This window comes from Enhydra lutris, unplaced genomic scaffold (genome assembly GCF_002288905.1).
Source record: "Enhydra lutris kenyoni isolate GAN:26980312 unplaced genomic scaffold, ASM228890v2 scaffoldscaffold48, whole genome shotgun sequence".
In the NCBI taxonomy this organism is placed as follows: domain Eukaryota; kingdom Metazoa; phylum Chordata; class Mammalia; order Carnivora; family Mustelidae; genus Enhydra; species Enhydra lutris.
The window spans coordinates 8,879,620-8,905,091 of NW_019154132.1; the positions used below are offsets into that span (position 1 = coordinate 8,879,620).

At 35.7% G+C, this 25,472-nt stretch overlaps 1 pseudogene; it reads left to right on the top strand.

The window, feature by feature from the left end:
* LOC111156681 overlaps positions 1-24,320 on the top strand; it is a 32,057-nt pseudogene extending 7,737 nt beyond the window's left edge.
* Positions 24,321-25,472: the final 1,152 nt, after the last annotated feature.

The following is a 25,472-nucleotide window of genomic DNA, read 5'->3' on the forward strand; positions in this document are numbered from 1 at the left end:
TATTACTTATGTTATATACTACATACTATTATATTAGTATATGATACTAGTAATACACTATTTAGTATATATCATAACATATATAGTCTTAGGACATGAATCTATTTATATGTGCATATTATATATATGTATGCATGCATGTGTATACATGTTTTAAAGCATTATAGATCACAATCAAAAAACCCAATAAAATAGATACACCTGGGCTATTATATATAATACTTTGTGGTTTCCAAGAAAGGATGCAATCTTTCTAAAAAATGTGTTTAAGTAATATTTTGCCTTACTTTGAAACTTCAGTTCTTCCAGATTTTTCATATTGACTACTCAGGAAAATATGCTCTTTAAAAAAAAAAACTGTGTGTTTTTAGCACAACACTTGCTCGAAAATGTATAGATGTTTGTTCTGAATTGTATTCATTTACAAGAATATTTTAGGATGTTTTCATCAGAGGAAAACAAAACCCAAGACTTTTGGATAGATCTATAATAATGCTTCACAACTGAAGACAGTTTTCTTGGGGTTTTTGCTCTTTCTAAAAAAGAAGAACAATAATGCGCCAGAGACCCCAAAGGGAAATATATTGTTAATGGAAAAAATTGCCTTCATTCACTCTTTCTATTTAAGGGAGCTCTTGCCGCCAGGTTATAATGAAAACATAAAGGTCTAATACAGAACTGATCAGGGGGAAGGAGGCAGAAGAAAGGAACCCAGAAAATGCAGCATCTAATCCAGATGTTAGCATTGGTGGGGTGGTTTTTGTGAAAGACAGCCAGCTAACTTTATCCTCCTGATCCTCTGCAGGACCAAATAAAAAACAATAAAAAAACTTTATTTTTCAGGTCTTAAGTTTTTTTTTTACATAATTTAGTAAAATTGCATTTACTAACAAGAAAATCTTAAGTATGAAACCAGTTATTTATGATGTTTGATTGAAGTGATCTAAAGTTCTAGAAAAAGATAGAAACAATAACACCTTAAAGTAGTTTTGTTCAGACTGGAAAATCACCTAAAATTCTGCCTTTTATTATCTTTTGTTAAATTAAATGTTTTCTTGAACTGATGAAATTTAGGTAGGGATAAATCTTTAGAGTTTTTTTTAAAGGTTAATGTGTGACTTAGGAGATGACCGCTTACTGGTGCATTTGGAATAGGGGAGGAAGGGGTTTTTAAAAGGAAGAAGTAAATTAATCTGAAAGAAATCCAGACGGACTTAATAATTAAATAAAATGATGGTTAGTGACAAATACTAAAGGAACACACATCCCAGAAGTGAATAATCTTTTGAACCATCTGTCTTCACCTTTTTCATAACCTTTGGGACCGCATTTTGGGGAAAGCAGTCATAAAACTTCACAGAATTATAAACTCTTCCTATGGCGACTGATTTGCATAATCTTTAACTCTACAACCTTCTGGGAAGTTGTAAAGCACTATACGCATGCTCATTCTTCCACACGTGGGAAGGAGACAAGGCTAGCAGCGTTATGATTTAAACTTTTATGTCTCCCTTGAACCTGGCAGTGTTTATGTTGGCATTTTACTACATAATTTGTAAGATGGCTTTGTTCAGCCTAAGTATTTGATTGAAATCCCCCATAAAATAATATTACTATGTAGTCCTAAATTTATAATTTCACAAACAGATTAATGTAACTTACCAATCTTGATCTTCAAACTGATCGTTTAGGTTATAGCATGGTAATGTATTTTATTTTGGTTTTAGAAGTTTGTCTTCATTTGGATTCCCTCTGAAACAGACTGAGCCAAGGCTTGGAGTGCAAATAATTGGTTTGAGAACTGCAGGAAACATTAGCACGTGTGGGTGAGGAGCGATGCAGGAGAGGGAACGTGTTCAGTGAAGGGGTGGTGGGGGACTGAAGGGTTATCTGGAGGAGAAAGTCTGGAAATCAAGGTAAAACGCTTGAGAATTATCTCACCTGAGAGGTGTGGAGTTACATACCTACTCCTGTCAGTTCTTAGTTGAAAGCTGTATTTAGGGGTGCTAACTCACCTGCACATCCAACCTGCTGGGTAGGGGCAGAGAGGCAACAAGAAAACTGCAGTGATAAAGTGGTACTGAACACAAGATTATCTAGAAATTATTACTAAAATTCTTTTTAAAATTAAATTGCAAAACCCAAATAAATGAGCAAAGCACAGAAAATTAATAAGTGCTACTAGTATAAAAGCAGGATTACCAGTAATAATAATGAGTTAACATGTACAGCCTATATAATATATAGATGAAAGGCTAAGGGATATTTTCCTTATACTTTTCTGTATTTTGGTATTTTAATAACTGAATTGCATATTACTTTAGTATGAAAGACACTTTGAATAGTGTGAAAATATATTATTTTGTGTATTACTTACTGCATTATCATGTTAGCCTTTTACAGAAAATATTTATAATATTGGTTCAATTTAGACCATGAGAAAATCAGAAGAATTAGCTCATGTTTTTGATTTGTAAAAAAGGTAAATAAATAACTAAATAAAATAAGAGAAAAACCCACAGGTTCGAGTTCACCAAAGAAATGAATGAATAGGAGCTTCTTAAGGAATCAGGCTAGATGAGATAAAAAATTTCTTTCCATTGGAATCATTTATATATTTTGCTTTTAAAATTCTTTAACAATCACCTCTACCATAAATTTGTGCTAAATTTCTTTTGTGTTAAAGGAAAGAAAAAATATTAACCTGCAATTTGGAAATATACACAGTTCAACTGTAGAGAGAGAGGATCTCAATCTGCCATCATTATATTTCTGTGGTTTATGATATATTAAATATCAAAAGAAAGGTAGTAAGAAAAATACTTAAACTGTCTAAAGTGTGAGAATATAGGCTCTGTAATACCATTCACAAAGTTAATAAATGTGATAGTCATAAGGAATTTGAGCAATGTAGCAATGTTTAACTTATATTTGGAAAATGCCTTTTTATTATTAACTTGTTACTAATTTATAGACAGATATGAAAACTTGTAAGAACAATATTTTTGCCCACTTAGTGTTCCTAAACCTTAAATGCAAATCTTGCACAGTTTAAAATTAGTATCAGCTTGTATTATTACCACGAACTATAAGTTTTTACTAGCTTTAACAAATAAGCAAATAAACTCTAAAGCTAACTTAGGTGATACACACATAATTTTATTTATTCTCTAAATCACTGCTACTGAAGCAAGGATAAATAAAATATGTTCATTTTATTTTACATTTGTGAAATTAAATCATTAAGAATTACCTAAAAGCAAATGTGACAAAAGCAAAAATCAAAGCATCATGATACTGTTTTGACACAGAGATCAATGAAACAGGATAGAGAGCTCAGAAATAATCCATGATCAATTAATTTCTGACAAAAGAGCCAAGAATATACAATGAGGAAAAGACATTTTTTAAAAATAAGAGATGTTGAGAAAACTGGACAGTCATATGCAAAAGAATAAAACTGAATTGTTATCTTAATACCATAGACAAAAATTAACTAAAAATGAATTAGAGACATGGAGTATAATACCCAAAATGGAATAGAATATAAGACCTAATACCTTAAAACTCCTAGAAGAAAACATAGGTGGTAAGTAAGCTTCTTGAGATTGGTCTGGGTGATTATTTTTTTTTTTAAAATATGACACCAAAAGCAAAGGGAACAAAAGCAAAAATAAACAAGTGGGACTACATCAAACTAAAAAGCTTCTGCACAGCAAAGGAAACCATCGACAAAATAAAAAGGCAATCTATCTAGTGGGAGAAAATAGTTGTAAATCATATATATGAGAAGGGGTTAACATACAAAATATAGCAAGAATCCATACAACTCAGTAGAAAATAAAGAATCTGATTAAAAATGGGCAGAGGCTCCCAAAAGACATTTTTCTGAAGAAGACCTAGGGATGGCCAACAGGTACATTAAAAGATGTTCAATGTCACTCATCATCAGGCAAATGCAAATCAAAACAACAAAATCACCTCCCGTCTGTTGGAATTGGCTATTAGCAAAAGGACAACACACAACAGGTGCTGGTTAGGATGTGGGAAAGAACCCTTGTGCACTATTGGTGGAAATGGAAATGAGGGCAGTCACATTGGAAAACAGTATGGGGTTTCCTCAAAAAATGAAAACAAGAACTACCCATATGATCCAGCCATTGTACCACCAGGTATTTATCCAAAGACAATGAAAACACTAGTTCAAAAGCTACGTGCACCCCTATGTACATTGCAGCATGATTTACAATAGTCGAGATGTGCAAGCAACCTAAATGTCTATCCCATAAATGGATGAATGGATAAGAAAATGTAGTGTGTGTGTGTGTGTGTGTGTGTGTGTGTGTGTGTGTGTGAGAGAGAGAGAGAGAGAGAGAGAGAGAGAACACGTGTGAGTGAATATCATTCAGCCATAAACAAGAATGAAATCCTCCCATTTGTGACAACATGGATGAAACTTGACGGTGTTACGGTAAGTGAAATCAGTCAGAGAAAGACAAATACTATATGAACTTGCTTATGGCAAGGGTTGAATGTAGGGTAAAGAGCAAAGGGGGCCAACAGGCACAAATTTTCAGTTAAATAAGCCCTGGGGATGTAATGTGCAGCATGGTGACTATAGTTAGTAATACTGTATTGAATATTCAAAAGTTGCTAAGAGAATAAACCTTAAAAGATCTCAGGAGAAGAAAAAAAATGTAATTTTGTATGGCAAGGGGTGTTAACTTATTGTTGTGATTGGAGATGTTTTGCAATATATACAAGCACCAAATCATTGTGTTGCCCACCTGAAACTAATGTAATGTTGTATTTCAATTATACCTCAATTTAAAAAAAAAATACTAAGGAGAAGGAGAAAACCTCTACAAATATTTAGGCAAGAAAAAAAAGAGGTTCTTTCTTAAACAGTGGTTCTTGGCACTGGCTATGCATTAAAATCATTGGGTGAGGTTTTAAAAAATACCAGTGTTTGGGCTCCATCCTTAGAGATTCTGATTTAATTATTCTGGGACGGAGCCTAGGCATTTCCATTTGAAATAAAAAGTCCCCTTCAGTGATTTGATTGTGCAGCCAGGGTTGAGAACAAGAGCCCAAAGTAAGAAAAACTGTAGACTTCTCCAGAAAGCCAAAAAGCAGCAGGAAATGAAGACTGCTTTCCAAGCAGGGGAGGAAAAGAATGATGTACTTAGGAGGTCATTTGTAGGAAAAACCAAATTTTTTCTATAAGGGAGCCTTCAGAAAAGATTGCATTCCTGGTTTAAGGATGCAATCCATCCATTCTAGGGGTGGGTCAGGATCTAAAGAATGAGAGTGAGCGTATTAGAATAAAGAGATCATAGGACATTGGGGAGGGTGTGCTGTGAATTGTGTAAGGCTGTTGAATCACAGACCTTTATCCCTGAAACAAATAATACATTAATTGTTAATAAAAAAAGGGGGGAGGGGAGAGATCATAGGAAGCAATGGGAACTACTTAAAATCTAGAATTGATGAAGACCTGGAGAATAGGTTCTGTATATATAAAGATCATCTAAAATACAATTACTATCATCTCTGAAATAAAATTTAAAATAAAGCCTACCTTTCAATTACCTTTTCACTAAGACTACTAGTTACTACAGTGACATCTATTTTCTGATTTTCACTAGTAAGAGGGTCCTCATTTTTTTTTTCCTTCCCAGAAGAATGACATCTTTTAGGCTACCTCATAGCCAGGTGTGTTCATGTCATTCATTACATTTTGGTGAATGTATGCAAAATGATACATTGTGTGCAAGTTCAGAAAGCATCTGTAAAGGTGGGAAGACACATCCTTTGAGCTCTTCACTCTCTTCTTGAGGGCATGGTTAAAGGTGTGCCAACAGAGCCCCAAGAAAACATGTCGGACCATGAAGGGGAAGCTTCATACTGAAGATGGAAGAGATGGAAAATTTGAGTTTTGCAGGCTTTAGTGCTACTATACCAGTCCTATGCTGTCTATTGGCAGACTTCCTTTCCATGAGAGAGGAAAGAACTCCTCCCTCCCTCTGTTCCTCTCTTTCTTTCTCCCTTCCTCCCCCACTTCCTTCCTCCTTCCTTCCTTCCTTCCTTCCTTCCTTTCTTCCTTCCTCTCTCTCTTTTTATTTTTCTTTCTTTTCATTTCCTTCCTTCCTTCCTTCCTTCCTTCCTTCCTTCCTTCCTTCCTTCTTTCTTTCTGTTTGATTTTTTGTTTAATGTAACCAAACCTCACCCTAAGAAACTGCTCCATTGTTTTTCTCTCACTCCCTGTCTGGAATTTTTTTTTTTTTTATTTTTTTTTTTCTGTCTGGAATTTTAAATGATAAACTATCTTGACAGAAAAAATGACCAGAATAGAAGATTTCACAGGGTCAAGATTTGGAGATGGTACAAAAACTATCTTCTACAAAATGAATCTTATTTTTATGGCATGGAAATATCATTCTTCTTTTAAGAGGTTGCTGGTCAGAGATCATTTTCATGATTCATCTATGTAAATATCATGTGTCTTATACTCTGCTTTAATTTTCACTGTGCCAATTATATTAGTACTCTTTTTTTTTTAATTCCTTGGCCATCTAATACCAATAGTGAGAATGAAAATTTTCCACAGTGAGATAACCATCAACATCAAAAGATTTTAGACTTCTAAACACTCCATCAAACACATTTTGAAAATTGTCAGCTTTTAAAATCCAATATATGAAGACAGTTTTTGAATTTGAAATAATCATACAGTCAAATCTGTATTTACTCTTGCCAATAAAGTTTAAAAGCATGACCATTCTTGTCACAAAATATGTTGTTGTCATTGATCTTTAGTCCTTCATCTCCAAAATATTAAGAATTTGCCCATAAATCTTCTCTTTCATCTTTTTTGTAATGAACTTTTCATCCAGTAAGAATGTTCTCTCAAAAGAACTGAATAATCCAGGTGTGTGTGTGACTCTTGTCCTTTACTATTAGTAAAATGAGTTGTATCTTCTAGATAACAAATCTTACTTCATTTTCAATCTGAATTAAATGAAATTGCCAAAATTGTCTCCAACTTTAAATACCAGCTGGTGTTACTAGTCAACACTGTCCTCTACATGGCTCAAAGCCTCCTGGTTTGGAATGATTTGGTAGTCTTCTTATGACCAGCACCAATATTGTTATAGGACTGATGGAGAACAGGCTTGCCCACAGCTCTCTGCCCCAGCACATCTGGTAATATTTAGGTAATGGTTCTTTCAGTGTTTTGTTTTGTTTTGTTTTGTTTTCTGGCTCTTTACTCTCCAGTGTTTTTCCTATTACCTCCATCTTGGAGGGATTTTCCATGGAGTATAGACATGGAGGAAGGCAATCTCCTGCAACTGCCTCCTCTCTCTGTGTGTAGTCTTTCTTTGCCCCACCAAGACATGTTCCTCAAGGTGCTCTATTAGGCAGTGCTAGCATGTAAGTCACTTTCCATGAGTGAATGCCATGCAAACCCAGCAGAGGATGGGCCCAGAACATAGTGGAGCAAGCTCAGGTCCACACCCCATCAGTTCCTTCTTCCTATCTCCTGTAGCAGCTAGACTCTGGTTCTAATACTTTACAATCATGTGCATTTCCTCCATAATAATTTAGTTTTTATCACTTCTCTAAATAGTCACAATACAATTTGAAACTATGAAGAATTCCTAGAGATCATCTGATCCAGAGGTCTTTAACAGGAGGACCAATGGGAGCTGTCACAGACACCGGTGCAGGGTGAAGAGGGAGGCTGAGCCTCCAGACCCACTGCCTCCATGGCACCTCATCTCTAAGACTCACTTATGCTGTGGCCTCTCTTGTAATATTTTAGTGAAACAAAATATTCCTTGGCCAACAGAATAGACTGTAAACCTCTAACTTCATCCTTTTCATTGTCACAAAGGGAATTGTGAGTGAAGTGGCATTTTTCCAAATTCATATAACCCAATTGTGGCAGTATAAAGACTAGAACTGTTTGGTTGAGTAATATTTCTACTGTATCATTTGGACCTTTCTAAATAACGTATATACATTATACATTGTACAATTAGTACCCACTGTGATTTAACCCAAAAGAAGAAGAAGAAAAAAAAAAAAAAAACCACCATGAGAACATGAGGTGGACTATGATGTTTTGGTGAGAGAAGAAGGATTTTGAGAGTACTGGGGTTCTTTGAACCATATCCACTACATCTATGAACAATTCTGCTTTGATCATGTAAAGATGCTAATAAAGTATGCTGATTTTTCTATTTCTAAACAAAAAAATGATGATAATAGATACTGAAATACCAAACTAGTACATTTTTGATACTTATCTGTTCAACTGATCTCAGCAAATTTTAGATTTGGTTAAATGAAAACTTCAGATATAGGCAGAGTGATTTTGAATCAATGCTTAAAATGTGGGTGTGTGTCTGTTTTAATAGAAAATTATTAATTTCTAGATTGGTTTGGCACACTGGAATTCTGATGCCTAATTTTTCCAGCCATGTGACAGTATCCATCTGTGCTTTATAATGGTATCTCAGAGCCACCTTGGATAAGGCTCTAATTAGATATTGAATTAGCCGACAAGAGAATAGAATTTTACTAAATTTATAATATTTCAGAAGATAGGTGGGAAGAGAAGAGAGGGGAAATCAGCACTATTGGTTTCAAATTGAGTTACAAAAATCAGTAAAATTTTCAAATAAATAATCTGAAACATCACTGTAGGGTTTACACTAAGCAAATCAGTAGTAGTCCATGGTATGAATGTGCCACAAGTGGTCTAACCATCATTAAGGACCTCCGTGGTTCCCAGTGTGAGGATGTTGCAAATTAAACTGCTAGAAACATCCGTGTACAAGTTTCTGTGTGGAACTGTTTGTTTCTCTGGGATAAAAGTCCAAGAGTGCAGTTGCTAGTTGTATGCTAAGGCCATTTACAGTTTTGAAGAAAAACTGCCAAATGATTTTTTAAAGGGACTACCATCCCATCAGTTATGTATGAGTGATGTAGTTTCTCTGCACACTTACCAGCAGTTGGTGTTACCACAAGTTTTTATGTGAGCCATTCCAATTAGGTGTAGAGTGATCCTTATGTTATAATTTGCCTTTTTATTCTCTTAACAGGGTGTTTAGAAGAGCAAAAGTTTGTAAATTTGACAAATTCCAAATGATCAATTTTTCTTTGTATAAGGTTGTGTTTTGGTATGAAGGGTTAATATTCTGTCCAGTTCAAGGTACCAAAGAGATTTTCCCATTGTTTTTTCCTGAAAGTTGTATATTTTAATGTTTCATATTTAAGTTTATAACTTATTTTGAGTTTTGTATAGCATGTAAGTTTCAGAATGAGGTTCTTTTCCCTTCCCCCTCCCTCCCTTCCCTCTTCCCTTTCTTTCCTTCTTGCTCGCTGACTTTGCTGTCTTTGTCTGGTTTTGGTATTGGTAATATCAGCCTCATAATGTGACTTAGGAAAGTGTTCCCTCTTCTTTTATTTTATGTAAGTAATTATGTAAAAATGGTATTAATTCTTCTTTGAATTGTTCTAAAAAATCTTCAGTGAAACCATGTGGACCTGTAATTTTTTTTTCTATGAGGAATTTTTAATTACAAATTCAACGTCTTTACTAGATTTAGATCTATTCTGGTTGTCTCTTTCATCTTGACTGAGTTTTCATAAGCTCCTTCAAAGCTGTCCAACTTTTGACCATACATTTGTTTGTGGTATTCTCTTCTTACCTTTGTAATTAAACAATTCAATATAGTAATGGCTGTATGATTCGTTATGTAATGGCTGTAGGATTCGTTATGTAATGGCTGTAGGATTCATGATGATACCCTTGTTCTATCTCTGACAGTAGGGAGCGGAGTCTTCTTTCTTTTTATCTATTTATTTTTATCAATTCCTAGAGGTTTATCAAATTTTTGAAGCATAAGATTTTTGCTTTATTATTTTCCTGTTTTATTTCCATTTATTTATGCTTTCATTTTTATTATTTCTGTTCTTCTACTTGCTTAACTCTTCCTTTTCTTGTTTCTTGAGGTAGGAACTTGGGATATTTATTTGAGGTATTTCTTCTTCTTCTTTTTTTTTAAGATTTCCTTACCTATTTAGGGAGAGAGAGAGAGCACGTGCGTGCACAAGAGGGAGGGGCAGAAAGAGAGAGAAACTCGAACAGACTCTGCACTGAGAATGAAGCCCAACATGGGCTGAAATTCCATAACCCTGAGATCCTGATCTGAGCCAAAACCAAGAGTTGGATGCTCAAGTGACTGAGCCACCCACTTTTTTAATGAAAGCACTTAATACTATTTTCCTCTCAGCACTGCTGCTGCACCCCACAGATTCCAATATAATTCAATTTTCCTGTAGTTATATGTATTTCATTTCATTCTTTTTTTTTTTTAAGAATTCATTATTTATTTATTTATTTATTTGGTTGGTTAGTTACTTATTTTACAGAGAGACAGTGAGAGAAGGAACTCAAGCAGGGGGAGTAGGAGAGGGAGAAGCAGGCTTCCCGCTGGGCAGGGAGCCCAAAGTGGGACTCAATCCCAGGACCCTGTGATCATGACATGAGCTGAAGGCAGGCACTTAAGGACTGAGTCACCCAGGACCTCCTAGTTATATGTATTTCAAGCTTTACTTTGGAATGTCGACTTTGACCCACATATTATTTAGTAATGTGCTATTTAATTTCAGCATGTTAGAAGAATTTCCTACTATCTTCCTACTATCTTCTTACTATTGATTCTGATTTGATTCCACCATGGTTAAGGGTATCTTCTGTATGACTTTCATCTCTTTAATTAAGTTTTATTTGATGACCCAGGGTAGGATCTGTACTGGGAAATATTAGCATGTACTCTGGTTCTGTCAGATCATGCGTTTCATAAATGTGAGTTTGATTCTGTTGACTGCTGGTGTTGTTCAGTTATTCTGTCCTGGATAATTTTTGACTAGTAGTTCTGCCAATTGCTAAAAATAAGCTGTTGAGGTTCCAACTCTAATTTTGGATTTATCTATTTCTCCCTTAAGTTCTCTTGAGTTTTTATCATGTAACTTAAAGATCTGTTGCATCTGATGCCTACACATTTAGGACCACCATTATCTTCTTGGTGCATTGATTATTTTATGAATATGCAACGTTCCAATTTGTCCCTATTAGTGTTCTTTGCTCTGAAATCTACGTTGTCTGATATTAATGTAGCCACTATTGCCATTTCTTAAAATTAATATTTGCATGATGTTTCTTTTTCTCTTATTTTGCTTTCAATCTACTTATGTTGCTAAGTTTGGAGTGAGTTCTTTTACACAACAAATAGATCACATTTATTTGTTTTTCCTTTTTAATCCACAGCAATGCCTGTCTTTTAACTGGCATCTTTATTTCATACATACTTAAAATAATTATTGATCTTATAGAGGTAAATTCTGCTCTTTTAGACTTTTTTTTCTGCCTGATTTCCCTTTTTCCTTCATTTCTTTTTTCTTGCCTTCTTCTATTTTACTGATTTTTTGTAGGATTTTATTTTCATTTAATTATAATAACTTGAGCATATCTCTTCGTAGAACTTTTTTTGAGACAGAGAGTGTGTGTGCACAAGTCGGGGAGATACAGAGAGCAAGAGGAAGGATCTTAAACAGGCTCCTTGCCCAGCACAGTGCTCAATTCAGAGCTGGATCTCACAACCCTGAGATCATGACCTGAGCTGAAATCAAAAGTCAGAAACTTAATTGACTGAAGCACGGAGGCACCCCTATTTGTAGAGCTTTCTTACCATAGTTGCTTGCTTTAGATATCACAATATGCATATATAATTTAGACGACTAGCGTCAAAGTTTCACCACTTTGAAGAAACTGTAGAAAATGTACTTTCATTGATGATCCTTTGTCCTTGCCCCTTTTTATATATTATCATCTTAATTATTTCATCCACATACATTGAGCATCCATGGCATTATAATTTTTGTTTTGAACAAAAACTAGTAGGTTTTAAGAAACTCATGAGGTGAAGATTAAGCTATTATGTTCACCCCTATTTTTACTCATTCTGTTGTTCTTCTGTCTTTTTTGAAGGCTTCAGTCTTCTGTTAATACCTCCTTTCTGTTTTGAGAGCTTCCTCTAGCTATGCATTAAGGGTTGATCTGCTGGTGACAAATTCCATTTGTTTCCTTTCATCTGAGAAGGTCTTCAGTTATCTGCATTTCTGAAGGAGTTTCAGTAGACATTGGATTCTGGGTTGACAATTCTTTTCTTTCGCTACTTGAAAGATCTTAACACATAATTTTTGCTTCTGTAGTTTCAGATGAGAAATTCAGTTATTTGAACTAATGTTTCCCTGTAAGCTACGTGCCATTTCTATCTGGCTGTTTTTAAGTGTTTTCTTTGTTCTTAGTTGTCAGTTTAATTAGTTAAGGTTTAATTATGTTGAATCTTGGTATGGCTTTTTTTTTTTTTTTTAATTTTTAATTTTTTTTGGGGGGGTTTTGTTTTTTTTAATTTTTGTTTTTCTTTTTTTTTTTTTTTTAATACTTAACTTACTTAGGGGTGGACTCGGCTTCTTGAATCTGTAGGATTCTGTCTTTCACTAAATTTGGGAAGTTTTAGCCACAGTATCTTTAAATACATTTCAGCCTTCAATCTTTGTGCTCTCGTCTGGGGACTCTGATGATACAAATATTAGTTCTTTTTTTTTTGTAAAGATTTTATTTTATTTATTTATTTGACAGAAGGAAAGAGATCACAAGTAAGCAGAGCAGCAGGCAAAGAGAGGGGGAAGCAGGCTCCCTGCTGAGCAGGGAGCCTGATGCAGGGCTCGATCCCAGGACCCTGAGATCATGACCTGGGCAGAAGGCAGAGGCTTAACCCACTGAGCCACACAGGTGCCCCATTAGTTCCTGTTTAATTGTCCCTGGATTTATTGAGACTCTCTTCCTTTTATTGTTAGTTTCATTCATACTTTTAGTCTATTTTCTTTCTGTTGTTTATATTGAACAAACTGTTGATTTGTTCTCAACATTACTGACTCTACCCACTGTCATCTCCACTCAGGACTTGAGCCCATCTGGAAGGATTTTATTACAATTATTCTATTTTACAATTATATAATTTCAATTTGGTTCATTTTTGTAATGCCTGTTACTTAGCTAAGAGTTTCTTTTTATTATTTTTTAAAGAGAATTTTAAAGTACTTGTTGAATATCTATATGATAGCTGCTTTAATATACTGTCAGATTGGGACACCTGGGTGGCTCAGTCAGTTAAGCATTTGCCTTTGGCGCAGGTCAGGATCCTGGAATCCTGGCATTGAGCCCCATGTGGTCAGGCTCCCACTCCCTCTTCCTTTCCCCTGCTTGTGTGCTCTCTCTCTCTCTCAAATAAATATATAAAATCTTTTAAAAAAATAAACATAATATACTGTCAGATAATTCCAACAAATGATGCATGTCTTGCCTTTTCTCATTCAAGTTGAATTTTTCATGGTTCTTAGTATAATGAGTGATTTATTTTTTAACATATATCCTGGACATTTTGTATATAATATTAGGAGACTTCCTCTTATTTAAATCTTTTTCAGTCACCAATAACAATAACTCCTTTTAGATTCAGCATGTAAGTCCTGGATTATTTTAAGAGCTATTGTTCTCATGACAATTTAGTTTTTAGAGAGACTTTGCCAAGTTATTCTGGTCAGTTTTATTCTTATGGCTCTGCTGAGATTTTTTTTTTTTTTTTAAGAGACAGAAAGTGTGGTCAAGAGGTAGGAAGAGGGAAAGAGAGAGAGGGAGGGAAAGAGAATCTCAGGCTCAGCATGGAGCCTGTTGTGGGGCCTGATCTCTCATGGCCCTCAGATCATGACCTGAGCCAAAATCAAGAGTTGGAAGCTTAACTGACTGAGTCACTCGGGTGCCCCCTCTGCTGAGATTTTTGACTGATCTCAGCAAATACCACCTGCCCTTCCCAGTGCTACTGAGTGAGAGGTTCAGGAAACATTCAGCCTTAGTCACTGTTGCCATGGTAGACTGAGTCCCCCCTGCCCTGGAGATAGGGCAGGCACTCTACTGATATTGGCATTGTGGCCCAACAGACCCACTACTGCCCAGGGGTTGTTGCAAACATCACAAAGCTTCTATGAGAGTAGAAGGACAGATTAACGATGAGTTCCTGAACAGGCCCTGCTGACAGTGATGTTGGGCAGCAGTGGACCTCCCTGTTAGATCTCTACTAGGCTTCCCCTTTCCCAGTACTTTGGCCATAAAGGTCAGGATTTATGTTTTTTTGTTTGTTTGTTTGTTTTCTAGGCCATTTTTGCAGTTCCAAGTTGTAGACCTCTCCTCAATCCACTGTGCCATATTTAGGGGGCAAAAAGAAAATCTGTGAACTTAATTTGATGTATTTTCCTAAGTCCTACGTTCCCTAGCCACTCCACCTTCTTCTTATCTTTTAGAGTCCTATTAGGATCGCATGCTGAACTCTTTCTAGAATATGTGGTTTTATTTGGAAGAGAGGAACAGAAGAAAATGAGTCTAGAACATCCTATCCCATCACACATTTTCAAAATATTTTATCAATCAGTATTCTTGTCTAATAGCAAAAGGGTTTGACAAAACACTTAAAATTGTCTTATTCCTGAAATTGGATATCTACATAGTGAATTTTAACTGTTAACATGCTATGTAGAAATGTTTTTTATTATAATTCTAGTTATTAGTGATTTTTTTTTGTTATTGTCAATTGACAACTGTTACTGTCAACTCATTTACTCCTATTTCCTTAATATCTGTGAGAAGAACACACTGATTTCTACCTTTGAGCCATGCTTAGAGTTTCCTACCAATCACACTGCTTCTTGTGTCCCTTCTCCATGCCTTTCCTTTCCACAAATCCATTTCCTGGTGCAGTGCTAAAGCCAAAAGGGTTGTCATTATCTCAGGAGTTTTTATTTTAATACAAGTTAGGATATGTTCATCTAAAATAATAACTATGGTATTTCAGTGACCTGAAAAACAATTGGAAAATTTTTGAAAGATAAACCAAATCACAGATAAAAAGAACTCCATAAATGTTAATTGTTATTAAGGCAAAATGACAGGATTCAACTTTACTTTTGCTTTTTTATTCAATATTTGAGTTATCAGAGCCATAGGAACCATTACAGACTATTATGCCAAATATTAAAAATAATCTTTCAAAGCCTTCCACCATTGTCAGGTTTCCCTTGTAGTATCAGAGGGGTTTCTATATTAAATAATAGCAAATGATTTCAGATAAAATGTTCTTGTGACAGTTAATCATAAAAAATACTTTTTTACTACATGACACATTGGTCATTTAGAAAAAGAAAATTCTTAACTAATATGTCATTATGAAACTTTTACCTGCTTACTATTGACTACAAATATTACTAATATCCCAAACCTTTTTGTTTTAATTTTAAGAAACTCAATTTCCAATAACGGTGTCTTGTCACATTCATATATCAACCACTCTAACCTTTACATCAAGCTGTATTCTATTTTATTATACTAACTTATCTGTGCCACAACATCTGTTGGCTAAATGGATCTTAATGGGTAAATAATCTTAGCTTCATTTTATTATAGATTTGATTACTGAAATATTCAAGGAAAAGAATATCCTGAATTGTCAATATTTTTTGAGTTTATATTTACATCCAAGTTTTCTTTTCCCTAATACGTGTGAGAAGATGACTTTATTTTGATCTTCATTGTGTTCTAGCCAACAGTAACTTGCGAATTGGAAAAAAAAAAAAGTCAGATAAATTGAAGGCAGAGGAAATGATTACCAGCTTCTTAGAATAAGTGGGAAGTTAATAATTTGAGTTGTCCCTAAGCTTAGAGATGTATCTGTTCTCTATCATGGAGAACACTGGATATGACACCATTGCGAGATCATCTATTCCCTAAATTAATCAATCCATAGATACTTTTGAGCGCCACTCCAAGTCAGGGAACATGGAAAGAACTATTGGTGATTTGGTGAATACAATAAACATGGGTCTTATTCTTAGGGAGTTTAAAATTTCATGTAAGAAAGCAATAACAAACAATGAAATGAGCAAATAAATGTATAACTGTAGATTTTAATAAATATTAGTGATGGAAACTGGTAAAGGAGAGTGACAGAAAATATTGGACTGCTACTGGGGAGTGGAGAAGGGGAGGTTGAGTTTAAGTAGGCACTCTCCAGGACATTACATTTCGTCAGAAACCAGAAAGATGAGAATGAGCTAGGCCCATTTGCTACCACAAATTCCTCTAGTTTACCTACAATTATAGCCCTAGAGATAAAGTATCTAGTGGCATTTTTGCCCATAAACATGAATGACTTCTGATGTAAAATAATCTGTTATTTATTCACATTGTGGCATGGTAGTTATGATGGTAAAGGATCAATTTGCCAAGACCAGTCTCTATTCTGATGAGTTACAATTTGTAGAATGGCTTAATGATCAACGTGTATTCCATAAAATAGATGTGAAACCCATTGTCTTATATTACCCTAACAATTCTTCCCATGTCTCAAGATACATATAATTCCATAAAGTGCAAGGCAGATCCTTAGAACAGCTGGTAGGTGTAGAAATGAAATTCTCTCTGCACCTCCCCTATTTGAGTAAAGTTGAACAGAAGTAACTTGAAGTCCTCCCCTGGGCAAGTGCTTAAACTATCCCATAATAGTATTTTTTTTTTAAAGATTTTATTTATTTATTTGACAGAGAGATCACAAGCAGGCAGAGAGAGAGGAGGAAGCAGGCTCCCCGCTGAGCAGAGAGCCTGACACGGGGCTCGATCCCAGGACTCTGAGATCATGACCTGAGCCAAAGGCAGCGGCCTAACCCACTGAGCCACCCAGGGGCCCCTCCCATAATAGTATTTTAAAGGCCTTCTTTGCTTAGTCACTTCTGTCAACCATTCTTTTCTTAACTGTAGCAGTAGGGGGTAAGATGAGAAAAATCATGGAGAGCACAGGGAAAAATATACATAAAATTCTTCTATTTTTAAATCACTGCTTTTTAAAATCAGTCTTAATTGGAAAAAGAAAACATGATTTTTTTCTTTTTGCTTTATTTCCACAAATGCGTGATACAGTACTCCATAACAACACAGAAAGTGCTCTGCAAAGGACATTTTTTTATGATCTTCACAAGTGATGCCTCTAAACTTTACTGTTCTATCTTTAAAATCTCTAAAGTCCTTTAGGATCCAAAGAGTAGCTACTATTGTGCACTTATTATAGGATAGTTACTGATATGTACATTTTTAAATTTTATTTTATTTAACAATATTTTATTTTATTTAACAATAAATATAATAATAACCTTATACTAAAGATAGTGCCATTCTTAATCTACCAAGAAGGAACAGTTTCATAAATATTACTTGCTGAAAGCCACACAGCTTAGTGAGGGACAAAACCAAATTCAAACCCAAGACTGTTTTCTTGACCACCTTGCACACAATCAAATTCTATGGGTTTCATCTACACCATGGCTGGGAAATAGATTTTATTGTTTAGAATAGTTTAAGATTTCAAAAAATATCTGTGCAGATGGTATAAGAATTCCTGTCGACCCTTAGCACCACTTCTCCTATTATTGTTAGCATTTTATATTTATGTGGTCCATTTGTTACAACTGATAAACCAATATTGATATATTATTAGTAACTAAAGTCCATAGATTACACTAGAATTTATTCTTTGTGTCGTACAGTTTTTTAGGTTTTGACAATGCATCACATCATGTATCCACCATTAAGTATCATACAGAATAATATCATGCTCTAAAAATTCTGTACTCTGCCTGTTTAATCTTGTCTTCCTCCCACTCTGTGAGTCCCTGGCAATAACTGATCTTTTTCTTGTCTCCATAGTTTTACCTTTCCCAAAATGTCATGTAGGTGGCATCATACACCATACAGCCTTTGGCTAGCTTCTTTCACTTTGCAATATACAAGTATTTCCCTCTATTTCTTTCTGTGGCTTGATGGCTCATTTCCTTTCATTGCAGAATAATATTTCAGAGTATGAAGGCACACAGTTTGTTTTATCTACCATCCTGTTGAAAGATTGAGAACCATCTCAGTGGCTTCCAATTTTTGGAATTTAGGAATAAAGCTTATATGAACACTCATGAGCAGGCTCTGTGTGGAACCTAAGTTTTCAACTCATTTGGGTGCACAATTGCTGAATTATATGTTAAGACAGTGTTTAGCTTTGTAAGAAGCAGCCAGACTGTCCTCAAGCCTTATATACCATTTTTTTTTCCTTTTCAATAATGAATGAGAATTCTTATTATTCCATATATTTGGTAGCAGTTTTTTATTACCCATGTTTTGGACTCTAGCAGTTCTAATAGTTATGTAGTTGTATGTCATCATTTGAATTTGCAAATCCTGAATGGCATGTAATGTTGAGCATTTTTCATACGCTTATTTGAACTGTATCTTCTTTAGTAAGACATCTGTTCAAATCCTTTGCTCATTTTTTAATTGGATGGTCTGTTTCCTTGTTGTTAAGTTTTAAGAACTCTTTATATATTTTGGATACAAGTCCTTTATTAAATATGTGTTTTGCAAATATTTCTCCCATTCTTTGTCTTATTTTTTTTCCTTCTCCTAACAGTGATATTTGTAGAGCATAAGGTTTTCATTTTAATGAAGTTCAGCTTACCAACTTTTCTTTCATAGGTTCTGCTTTTGGTATTGCACCTAAAATTTCATCAACGATTCCAAGTTTACTTAGATTTTGTCCTGTATCACCTTCTAGAAATTTTAGTATTATATTTTACATTTAGGTGTATGATCCATTTTGGCATACGATCTGTGTTCGTATTATCATTATGCTTTTGTATGTGGATGTCCGGTTGTTCCAGCACCATTTGTTGAAAAAATTATCTTATCTTTTGGATTTACCATTCCTCCCTTATCAAAGATCTGTTGAATATATTTGTGTGGGCTTATTCCTGGATTTTCCACTCTGTTCTATTTATTTGTTTTTCTGTTTTTGTAGTTTGTTTTATTTTGTTTGTATGTTTGTTTGATTATTGTAACCTTACAGTGAGTTTTAAAGACAGGTAATATCTCTCCTTTGATTTTGTGCCCAAAATTGTTTTGGCTTTTCTGAGTGTTTTTTTTTTTTCCATATAAACTTTAAAATTATTTGTTCATATCTCCAAAATAACTAACTTAAATTATTATGGGGATTGCATTGAAACTATAGATCAAGTTGGGAGGAACTTATATCTTAATATGGGATTTTTCTTATCTATGAATGTAAAATACTTATGTAATTATTGAGATCTTCTTTGAGTTTTTTTCATCAGAATTTTATGGTCATCCTCATATGATCTGGTATATATTTTGTAAAATTTATTCCAAAACATATAATTTTTCTGGTGCTAAAGTAAATGGTATTGTACCTTTAATTTCAAAGTCCCCAACTGTTCATTGATGGTATTTAGAAAATCCCCTGACCCACTTTTTATATGAACCTTGCATGATGCAAATCTTGCTAAAATTGCTTATTCATTTCAGAAGGGTTTTTTTTTCCTTGGATCTTTGGAATTTTCTAAATAGAAAATCATGTCATATGTAAACATAGACAGTTTTATATCTTTCTCCCCAATCTGTATATTTTTATTTCATTTCCTTGTGTTATTGTGGTAGCTAGAACTTCTCATGCAGTGTTGAATAAGAGTGATGAGAGGCAACAACCTTTTCTCGCTCCTGATCTTAGGGAAAGCTTCTAGTTTCTAACCATTAAGTATGATATTATCTGTAGGTGTTTTGTAGATGTACTTTATCAAGTTGGAAAACCCTGTATATTCTTAGTTTACTGAAGGTTTTATCATGAATAGATACTGGATTTTTTCAAATGCTTTTCTTGCATCTGTTGATATAATCATGTGATTTTTTCCCCCCTTTAACTTATTGATGTGATGGATGCTTTGCCCTGGGATGTATTTCAAAATGATTACTTTTTTCCCTCTTCTGCTGAAATCCCACTAATTTGTTTGTTTGTTTGTTTTATCTTCACCATGAGAAATTTGATGGAACTCCTGGAGATAAGACTCGGGCAGATTGCATTTTCTCCTATCACTTTCCTAATTTGTAGGTTCAAGACTGAAAACACAATTAATTGATCTCTCAGTATCCTTTAATTTACTCTTCATTGGCTTACATTCCCTGGATTTTGTTAGCCTGACTCTGATTCTCATGTCAGTTTGACCTGAGGTAATAACTCTCATTCTGTTCTGACGTTTGGGAACTATTCCTCACACCTGACAGTAGTACTTAGAGGCATTGTTGGCCTGTCAACTATGACCATGATCAAATCTGACAATGACCTAAATCTACTGAAACTTCCAACCAAGACTATAGAATGAAAGGGCCACAATCATCTTTACAATTGACCCTCCCAGATTATGAATATTCAATTTGCTGATGAAAAAAAAAGACTTAAATATTTAATGGATGATGGAATATAAAATCAAAATTGTCATAGGCAAGAAAAACCATAAAAATAAGATACAATGGTTTTGAAGGGGCGGGGAGTGGGAGGTTGTGGGGGCCAGGTGGTGGGTATTAAGGAGGGCACGTATTGCATGGAGCACTGGGTGTTGTGCAAAAACAATGAATTCTGTTACACTGAAAAGAAATTTAAAAAAAAAAAGATACAATGTAATTGAGATATATATATGGAATTCTGCATTTTGTTCATTTTGGATTTTTAAATTGCATCAAACATGGTGTAGGGCAGACTTGGTATACGATTAAAATTATTACTTGGTTAGTAAACTCAATTTAATCCAGCCTATAACTTCTGAAAAAAGTTATTTGGATAATAATAATAATACTGGAAGTAAAATGTACTGCCCAAAAGGAAGACAGCCTCTGTGTATGAAAAGAAATCTTTCCAGAAACACCAATAGCAATCTTCACAACTGTCGAAAGATTCTCATATGGAAGATAATATAGGCCTATTACCTATTGCTAGAGAGCACAACTTGGAAAGACTCACAGAGATCTTAAGAAAGTATTTGGGACAATAAGAATTGAAGTGAATTCAAGTCAATGATTTTGAAGATGAGAATAAATATAGATTTCACATTTGCTTTGGCTGTACAGTTATGCTAGGTAGCATCTAACATTTTGTTACCTCATAACATTCTACAATTTTAATGATGAAACAAGATGTATTTCTTCACTGCCATTTCCATCAAGGATTGTATAAGGAGAAGCTATAACTCTTTCACTGTAAGCTTTAAGGGAAAACTAAAGAAGCACAATATATATCCAGTACCTAGGTGTCAGGCACCTGAAAATTTGCTTTCAAATGTAAGATCTTATTCGTTTCTTACATAATCTTTTACAGTGTTGTTATGGTATCCCATTTTACATCTAAATAAACTGAGGCTTAGCAAGGCTGTGTTAGCTGTCCAAAATCTCCTATTTAGTAAGTTGAACTGCTGAGTCATCTGATTTAAAAACCCATACATTTATTAATCAGAACAACTGTTATTCTTCTTCCATTCTGGTTGTATTCTTAATGGTTGGGAGCATAAAGTAATTCTTGTATCCCACAGATTTGACCTGAACTTATAAACCTGGGTTTTCCAGATACAACAAAAATGTGATGATATAATTTTAGGACAATAACAAAATTAAATTCAGAATGATGCTTGACTGGACCCTTTCACTTTAGAATTGATACTCCTGGAACTAATGCCTGGTTTGGTACTCTACGGATTCACTTAAGTTATCGTTTTGATTTAAGTTATTGCATTTATGGACCTAAATTTTAGCTTGCTTGTTAGAATCCATTACATGGACTATAAAGTAAAATCCTTAATGCATCATTGTTCTCAATTTGTAAGGAGAAAATATTTTGGTTATTTCACAATGCATATATCTCTACACCCCAGGTCAATCATTATGCCTGTTTTCTGCTGGGTACCTGGTGATATATTTGCATATTGAAGACACCAGGGACATAGAACAGTTGGGCTGTAAATCTCAAGTTCTGTTTGCCAACTATCCTCAAACTTCAGGAGTAACTTGCGCTCAATTTCTAATTTGTCCCTCCAGTTTTATTTTTATTTGTACTTCTGTTTCCAACTAAACATAAAGTAACCTGAGGTACTAATGCTTGGTGACTAAAGGTATAGAATTTACAGTCAGACTGCTTGGATTCAGATCCGGTATTTATGCTTTTAATCCCTCTGAGTTTCGGTCCTCTCAACTGCAAAAGAAGGGTAATGACCCCTCCCTCAAAGAGAAAGTAAATTAGTGCCTAATAGGGAGATCCTTGCACTTGGTTATAACCAATAAATGCCACATATTATCTTTATTTAATTATTATTATTCAAAGTGAGATATGATTACATATGTCAGACCATGTGTTTTCTTTTCTTTGAAATAGAAATAGGTTTTTCTTTCTTTGTTTCTTCTCTTCTCACTTCCTTTCCTCCAATCCTTTGTTCCTTTCTTCCTCCTTTTCTTTCTCCTCTCCTCTTTCTCCCCTTCCTTCCTTCCCTCTTTTTCTTTTCTTTTTCTTTTATGAGTATTGAGTTTATGGTGAATCCACTGATGAGACAAGCCCACACATATATTTCCATCATTTCCAACTTAGCAGTCCAGCTGTTAACACTGTTACTCTTCGATTTTGTGAGATATCAGAGGATTTCAGGGGAAATATAGAATGTTTTCCTACTTACCACGTGCAGAAGCAGGAGGCTCACCTCAGTTGAACTGATGTGAGCTATTCCCAATTGTTAAGCCACAGTAACATCCATCTATTAAGAAGGCAACTATATTGGGATCAGGGGAGGGCCAGAATAAAACATGATCTGCGCATCAGCATCTGTTTTCTAATTAGGATGGCTCAGTGGCAATTTTCATCCAATAACTTAGTTAAATTTCATTCCTAAAGTATAAATATCCTCTGAAGGCACATGGGTGAAGTTAAATCAATAACTGCATTATTGTAAATTACTTCATAATTATATATTGATAAACAGAATAAGGTTATATGATATCCATTTTCCATATCACTTCATACCTCAGACAACTTTGTAGAAAATTATATTTTATGTTGCTTTCAAACAGCTTTGTTTTGTGTAAAATGCATTTCACCTCATTCTAAAGCAATACAATTTCAGCTAGTCCTCCTTTTTTCGTTTAGCTTTTCAAACCATATAAACCCAATGTATCAGAATTAAATGTTCTCAGAGAATTCAGTGTGAAAAAAATATTTAAGAACTTATAAGAAAAAATATATATTCTGTTCTGTTTTAAGGCTTGTCTAGAGAATACTGGGAGACTGTAAGATGCCAAGGTATTTCAAGTCAACCTGCTTCCCATCTTTCCCATAACCCTGACTGACCATCATCAAATGTTCTCTTTATCTGCTGATCTCCCTTCTATCTGGGGTCTCTTCCTCCCATGCACTACTTGTCATGTACTTAATTTATGTTGACTGTGTTCCCTAGAACATCCATAATTGTCTGATTTAAAATACTGTGTCCTGGGTGGGGTGGGAACTGAGCAGCTATGCTGGGTGGCTGGGTAGTGCTAAGGGTTGGGGTCTGGTGGGCTAAATAGAATCTTGACCAGGCGGATGGCTTCTAGGGGGGAGTGGGAGCCTCCATGTGCCAGAGGACTCTCCAGCACCAAGAACGGCTGGAGGAGAATGAGGTCGGCCATCTGGAGACCTTCAGTGGGACTGTGGACTCCCTATATAGCCATTTCTAGGGGAGGTTGTCCCTTGAAAGCAGTTAGCCTCAACCTCTGGGCAAGGGCCCCCTAGAAATTCCTGGAAATACCAGAGCCATGGCCTCCAGGCTGTGACTTCTTCAGCTAAGAATGTGTTGGGTGGCGTGTCCCAGAGAATCTAGAAGTCCTGCCAAAGTGGCACCAAGTGGCTGGTGGTAACCCAAGTGAGAGCCAGGAGGAGGAGGAAAAGGGCACAGAAGGGCAATAGGTCCCCGTTCACAGACTGAGCCAGAAGAGTACCCAGCTGTCTGGAGCTACCCCTGCTGACTCAAACCTGGACCAGTGAATGAGGGAGTATCACCGACTCTGTCCACATGGGCTCTTGTGCATACCCACTGCAACCTCCCTCCAGGAGGGAGACTGCCTTCCAGAGCCCCTACTCCTTGACAAAGCCCCTCTGCTCTCCCAGTGAGTGTGACGGTGCCTAGAGCCTGTTGGAACTGGAATTCAACATCAGCAGAAGCTGTCACAAGGACTGGCAGAGGCCATTGTGACTGAAGAGAACAAGGGCATGACTGTTTCTTTCATTTGTGACTGAGGAAAGTAACTTTAGGTAATGTCCTCCTCCCAAACACCTTTCTAGGGTTCTTCTTCTCCCTCTTCTTCATGAATGAACATGTGCAAGAAAGGAGTCTTTTCCAGAAAACCTCACAGAGCTGATGGACCAAGCAGAGTGGAAAGTGTGCAAGTCTCATCTGCCTGGACCTCATTGACCCCATCATTAACTGAGGGTACCAGGCACGCAATAGCTGGAGCCACCTTCCAGCTCCACATTTTGGAGGGGAGATTATGGTATCCCTCACTTCCTCTGCTTTGAGCACAGTGAGGGGCCAGAAGGGAGTTCTGCATTGTAGGACACAAGACACATCTGACCACCATGCCATCACACCTGATCTGTGCATCCCCATGAGTTCCCAAAGAAGCCCCAGGAATTGGCAGTGCCCTTGGACCACTGCTAACAAGAGTCCAGGTGGACACTGCTCAGAGGCACTACTCTCCTACTCCAGTCACATCTGGTCCTGCCAGTGACCAGCTGACCTAGCCTGAGAGTGACTTAGGAATTCATCCCACACTTCAGCCTTGTTGTTGTCACATTTGCAGCATGAAGCACCAGCACAAGAATGTATTGGGGAACTCTGAGTTATGTACCCAAGAGTGGGATATTTCAGGAATCATTCCCTATGTTGCTAGTGCCTAGGCTCTAGGCAACAGCTCCTGTCCCTTCTCCCCCAACCAGAGCTCCACAAGATGAGATAGGAGAGATTTCCAGGCCCTAAGACACTGGGCCCACTGGTACTGATTTATACTCAGCACAGGGCACTGTGGGTGTGCAAGGAAGGCTAGCACTATTGAGTAGTGATTTCTGCTCTCAGTGACCTATTTAAGAAATCTGCTTTGTCATTTTATTAGAAAGAAACCAGAATGTGACTTCCCTAAATAACACTGCTGTTTCATAATAAAGATTCTTCTTCCATTAAAATAAAATGAAATAAAATAAAAAGAATAAAATAAAATATTCTGTCCTATTTTCAGTAAGTGTGGCCCAATTTTTAGTTGAGAATACATGGTGACTGTACATATACTTACTGATTAATGTATCACTTGTCTCTTAACCAAAGCTCATGTTCATGGCTTGGGTATGTCCTTGGTATGACATTGTTCTATGCTGACTTTGTTCATCTCTGCAAAA